Genomic DNA, 6,000 nt, shown 5'->3' with positions numbered 1-6,000 from the left:
GTTGTATGCACGTTCAACGCAGGTAAACAGCTGAAGAAAGCTGTTGAAGAAGGCAGCAACCACAAGTGGAAAGTTCAGCTGAGTGCTGCCATCAGTGCACATGATGCTCATGCGATCGACGTCAAGTATCATCTCCCATGCTGGGTGCAGAATGTCCAACGTGCTCCCAAGAGTGGGACATCAAGTGATGACAAAGAACACATACTGCAAGAAACTAATGTTATCAAAATAGCCGCAGACATTGAGTTTGTCAGCCTTGTTCGCTCTCTACTCCAAGCTGGTGAAATTCTCAACATGTCTGACCTGAAGTCGGTTTACTCCAGGATTCTTGACAATAATGGTGTGCACAATGTCCCATCACCTACTACCCAAGGCATGAAGGAGAAAATCAACTCTCACATTGATGACGTTCACTTCATGAAACCAAAACGTCGAAACGAGTCAGACTGTGTATTCTCCACTGCCGTGCGTGATGCAGCTGTCGAAGATGCAATGACGAAGACAAATGAAAAAAACATCGAACAACTGTTTGAGAGTGCCTCTGTTCTCCGCAGTGCCATTGCTTGTCAGAACAAGCACCCATGGCAATTTGAAGGAGAAATGAACACTGATGATGCTGAAAAGCATGTACCCAAAGTACTCTATGCTTTCCTCCGCTGGCTACTGGAAGGACCAGCCACGAGCATTGAGCCAGAGACTATGCGCTCAGCCACTATTCATCGAGATGTTATAACCATCAGTCAGAACATCATGTACGGCTACAAGTCAAAACGCCAAGTCACGTACAAGCCCAAAGAGCCAGATGCACCATTCCGCCATCGCTTAGAATGGCCACAGCAGCTTGCCGTTGCCATTGTAGTCCATCAGTCCACCAGAAACAAGAAGCTTCTGGATTTCCTGCATGGGTTCGGTCTGTCTGTTGATTATAGTCGGATCTTGCGGTTGGAGACACAGCTGGCCAACTCAGTCATAGAGTCTACGACAGAACAGGGTGTATACTTTCCAAGAACCATGCGCATAGGGACGTTTGTCTTCTTTGCAGTGGACAACAGTGACTTCAATGAAGACACACCTGATGGGAAGCGGACACTCCATGCTACAGCCTGGGCACTCTACCAACGACGGGAACATGCACCCTCCACAGATGAACATAGAACACTGACACTACATGACCGAAAGGCCAGACACCGCTCACTCAAGGTTCTGACTGCTCCAGACTTTGTTCCTTGCCAAGCACCAAACAAACAATCTGCCACAGGTACCACGTATAGCTTCAAGACACGGTCAAACCCAGATGTCACCAAGCCGTACTCTGCGACGGACACAGTGTGGCTACTTTCACGCACAATCATGCGAACAGCTGAAGCTGAGGACGTACAAGACGACATCATCCCACCAGATGACCAGCTGCAAGCTGCAGAACCCCAGCATGCTGACCCTGTTGGGTCACTCGTCCACGATCCAAAACAACCACCTGGCAGTAGGATCAAGCATCACAATATCCCAACTTGGACAACCTACAACTCACTGCTCTCCTCTTCGAAGCCTCTGACAGAGGTCAACGCCCTGCCATTGGTAGCAGCACCAGCCCATGAATGGCAAACACTGATAACAGTCTTGAAACAGACACAGCAAATCAACTGCATGGTCATGGGTCCCGATAGGAAGACAGTGATCACCTTAGACATGGCCCTGTATGAGCGAGCCAAACAGCTGGAGATGACCAGAGATGACTGCAAAGGCAAGTGGGTACTGCGACTAGGGGAGATGCACACTGTGATGGCTGCACTGAGGGCTGCTGGGAATGCCATAGAGGACAGTGGTCTTGACGAGGCTTGGTCTGAGGCTGATATCTATGGCCCAACAACGACCAGACAAATACTGGAAGCCAAGCACATGAAGAGGGCTTTGGAGGCCCACATCACCACTGTCCAAGCCCTCTTCGACCTCTATGTGGACGAATTCTTCCAAGAGCATCCCCATCTGAGGGGCCCATGTACCCAGTCAGCACAACAGGTTGCCCAGAGCTGTCATCTACACAACCGAGAGGAGATGACAAGCGCGCAGAACAACATGCTAGCTGTCCTCGAGTCAAACAAAGTCCTGGAGGCCATGGCAAAGTTTGATGAGAGGAAAGAAGCCAAGAGTCCACTGTTCAAGTTTGTGCGACGCTACATGCGGATGATAATGCTGATATACACATTCATCCGTGCCACCCGTGATGGACAATTTGAGCTTCACCTGTCTTCACTGGATGAGATGTGCATATACTTCTTTGCACATGACAAACAGAAATATGCCAGGCTGACTCCCCGGTACCTTGCAGAGATGAAGGCCCTGAAGATGACAGATCCAGGGATCTACCAAGAGTTCATGGATGGGAACTTCAGTGTCCATAAGAATGAAATCCCCTTCTGTGCTGTAGGTGTGGACCATGCACTGGAGCACATCAACAGGATCATGAAGGTGACAGGGGGTATTGTGGGCATTACCCAGAATGCCAGTGCCCGCGAAAGGTTCTTTCTGACAGCACCAGAGCTGAGTAGGCTTGCTGAAGAAGCCCGTCAGATGGCTGGCTCACAATCAGCTACACGCAAGGAGCACCACGACCTATCAACCACAGTCTGGGCTCGGCAGGAAGACAGCATTCGTCGACTGAAGAATGTGATCAGAGAGTCCATGAATCCCATGATGCATGAGGGTGAAGACCTGACGACTATCATCACCAAGGTGGTGATGCCAGCTGAAGTACAGGAGGATGTCTGCAACCAAGATGAGATTGGTCAGAAAGCGTATAACACGTTTGTTGCAGAGCGCATCAACACAAATGAAATCAACCTTTGGGCCAGAATGGGAAAGGTCAAACTGAAGATGTGGAAGAGTGCCAGGAAAGCTGTGAAGCACAAACTGGCAGACAAGGTTGTAGAGCTGAAAGACGACAGGTCACTGTTTGCGCGCATGCTGATCGTGGCCCGCTCACGACCAGAGATCAACTTGAAGGATGCCATAGGTCAATATGAATTCACCGCGCTTCCACGAACCCTCTTTGCAATGGCTGGGACACTACTACCATGCACAGACAAAAGCAAGCTCATGGGCATCCTAGAAGATCTACCCAAGAAGTCAACTGGCACTGGTCAGCAGCCAGACGACGACAATCCTGAACATACTCCACCCCCTCCCAAGAAGGTGACTGTCATAGACGGCATGGCATTAGTGCAAGCAATGGGTAAGCCACAATGGGTCAAAACATGTGCCCAGTGGGCTGGCCATTTCAATGCAACACTGGACTGCAAGACCAACGGGTATGATGAAGTCCACCTCGTGTTTGACCGATATGATCTGCCAAATTCACTGAAAGAGGCCACACGGGAGAGGCGCCAAGGTGGCAAGCCGCCCACTGCTTACCACGTTCAAGACAGCACCCCGATTGGGAAACTGACAGCAAAACAGTTCCTGTCGCACACCAACACCAAAGATGAGCTAACTGTCTATCTGGCAAAGAAAGCTCTGTGTCACTTTGAGGGGACTACCAAGGTCTTCATCGTCACTTCAAGGCAGGATGTCTTCTCCAACTGCATGGATGTACAGCATCTCCGTAGCTCCCAGGAGGAGGCTGATACGAGGATCTTTCTTCACAGTCTAGATGCCGTCCGAAGAGGTGCAACACAGCTGTACATTCAGTCACCTGATACTGATGTATTCATCCTAGCACTCCACCGGTACCATGAACTATGCAAAGACACATACTTCATCACGGGTGTGGGGAACAAGAAGAGGCAAATCTCACTGGAACCAATAGTACATGAACTTGGTGTCAGGAAGGCTGCAGCCCTACCAGGATTCCATGCATTCACGGGAGCAGACCAGACTGGTCGGTTTGCCGGCAAGGGAAAGCTCACATGTTGGCAAGCCCTCAATAGGTGCTCTGTTGAGGTGGTATCTGCGTTTCATGACCTTGGGGCCTCTGAGGAGCTGAGAGCTGACACAGAAAGTGACATTGAGGCATTTGTATGCCAGCTGTATGAGCCTCGTACTACAGTTGTGGATGTGGGCAAGCTGAGGTGGAGACTGTTTACCAAGAAACAGCTAGAGGCACAGAAGCTGCCACCAACACGGGGAGCTTTACATGAAGCCATTGCTCGTGCACATTTCCAGGCCATGGTGTGGCATCAGGCTGATGTACCGGACCCCCAGCTTCCACAACCAACAGAACATGGATGGAGAGCAGAAGGAGATCAGCTGGTGCCCATCACAACCAAGGACCCTCCAGCCCCAGCTGCCATCACACATCTAATCAAATGTAACTGCAAGAAGACCCAATGCATGTCTCACTGCTCATGCAGGTCTCAGCATCTCAACTGTTCTGAGATGTGTATGTGTGGGGCAGATGAAGAGGTGTGTGGTAACACGGGTCAGGAGCGCCCCATGGGAATCGATAACACTGATGATGAGGAGGATGGAGATCCTTCAATGTAACAATGAACACTGCCAACTAAAAATATTGCACAAAGACATTATAAGTGTACATTTGAACACTAAAGTCCAGCCTTTATGTGATTTAGAAGTGAAAATGATGGAAAAAAATATATATATGTGTTGGCATAAGTGCGTGAAAATCCAAGATGGCTGCCATAAGAACCCTTTTGATCATATGTAGGTGTATAAATGTGTGTTTATTGGATTAAGTATCCGCAAATATGTACATTTGGACACCAAAATTAACACTCTAGGTCATTTAGAAGCCAAGATAATGACAATTTCGGTTTTCAACAAACGCCATTTTGATAATCCAAAATGGCCGCTATAAAGAACTTGAAAAAAATGGAGACATATTTTTTCTACAACTTCTATCATCCCTAAAGACAACCCAACCAGTGTCCACAAATTAACATTTGAATTCAACGGGAAAACATTGGCCCCCCCACTATAAGTACATAATTAATTAGATGGGGAGGCCGGGGAAATTCCCGAGAGATATTTTTATACTTCTTTTGGAAGTTATGTGCACATACTCGTCCATGCACTTTCATACACTCAACATCACCTCTGAGTTTATGTACATTTTAAAGCCAAACAACTCGTTGAAAACTGAACAAGGTACGTTTTCAATACAACCAAAATAGTCATGATGAATACCCAGCCAACACAACAAGGTTGGGCCAACGTTGTTGTGTTAGCTGGGTGGTAACTGAACGCATGACTGGTTCATTACATGGCGATGAGGATAAACATGTATACCTTTATTTACTTCGGCCATATTGATGGATTCGACTCTCAGGCACCTCAGCGAAACGCAGGTTGGTAGGGATTGAAAGCGGGTTTTATTTTAATTGTTTATTTTTCCCAAACATGGTTAAAACGCTTAATTCCCCATCAGTGACAAAATACACCACAATACTGAGATTGTCGTTTTCTTGACGAGTAATGACAAGGAGGTTCAAAGTAGTACAACTTCAAACTCGGTGATTGTGGTGACATGATATTCAATATGTAATGCTCCATGTGAGAATGCCCTTTTGCTTTTATGAGCAGGAGGATGGGAATGGGAAGAGGAGGACAGAGAGTTGGGGTTCGGACGGAGTCTTGGCACCACAAGGAAAAACATGCAACATTGTCTATGCTGAAGCTTTGTAAGGATAAAAAAAGAAGTCTAACACTGATAAAATGTGATAGAAAAATGTGATGTGAAATCCTGAGTGCTGAAGAAAAAGAAACAGTGCTGAAGAAGAAAGGCAGAAAGAGGAATACAGAAGAAGGAGAGGCAGATACAGGAAGGAAGATACCGGTGCAAGAAGAAGAAAGGCAGGACAGGAATATAGAAGTAGAAAAAGAAAACAAAACAAGGAATAACCAAAATCCAGAGCAGAGGAAACTTCCCAACATCAAGAAGCAAGACGAGATGCAAACAGCAGCAACGACTGCATTCTGTCCACCCGTACCTGCGATCTCCCAGTCACTGTGTTGTACTTCAGTAGGTTATCTGCACAATCTGCTTCA

This window comes from Myxine glutinosa, chromosome 11 (assembly GCF_964187855.1).
Source record: "Myxine glutinosa chromosome 11, kmMyxGlut1.1, whole genome shotgun sequence".
Classification (NCBI taxonomy): Eukaryota; Metazoa; Chordata; class Myxini; order Myxiniformes; family Myxinidae; genus Myxine; species Myxine glutinosa.
Note: the sequence above shows the minus strand (reverse complement) of the source record.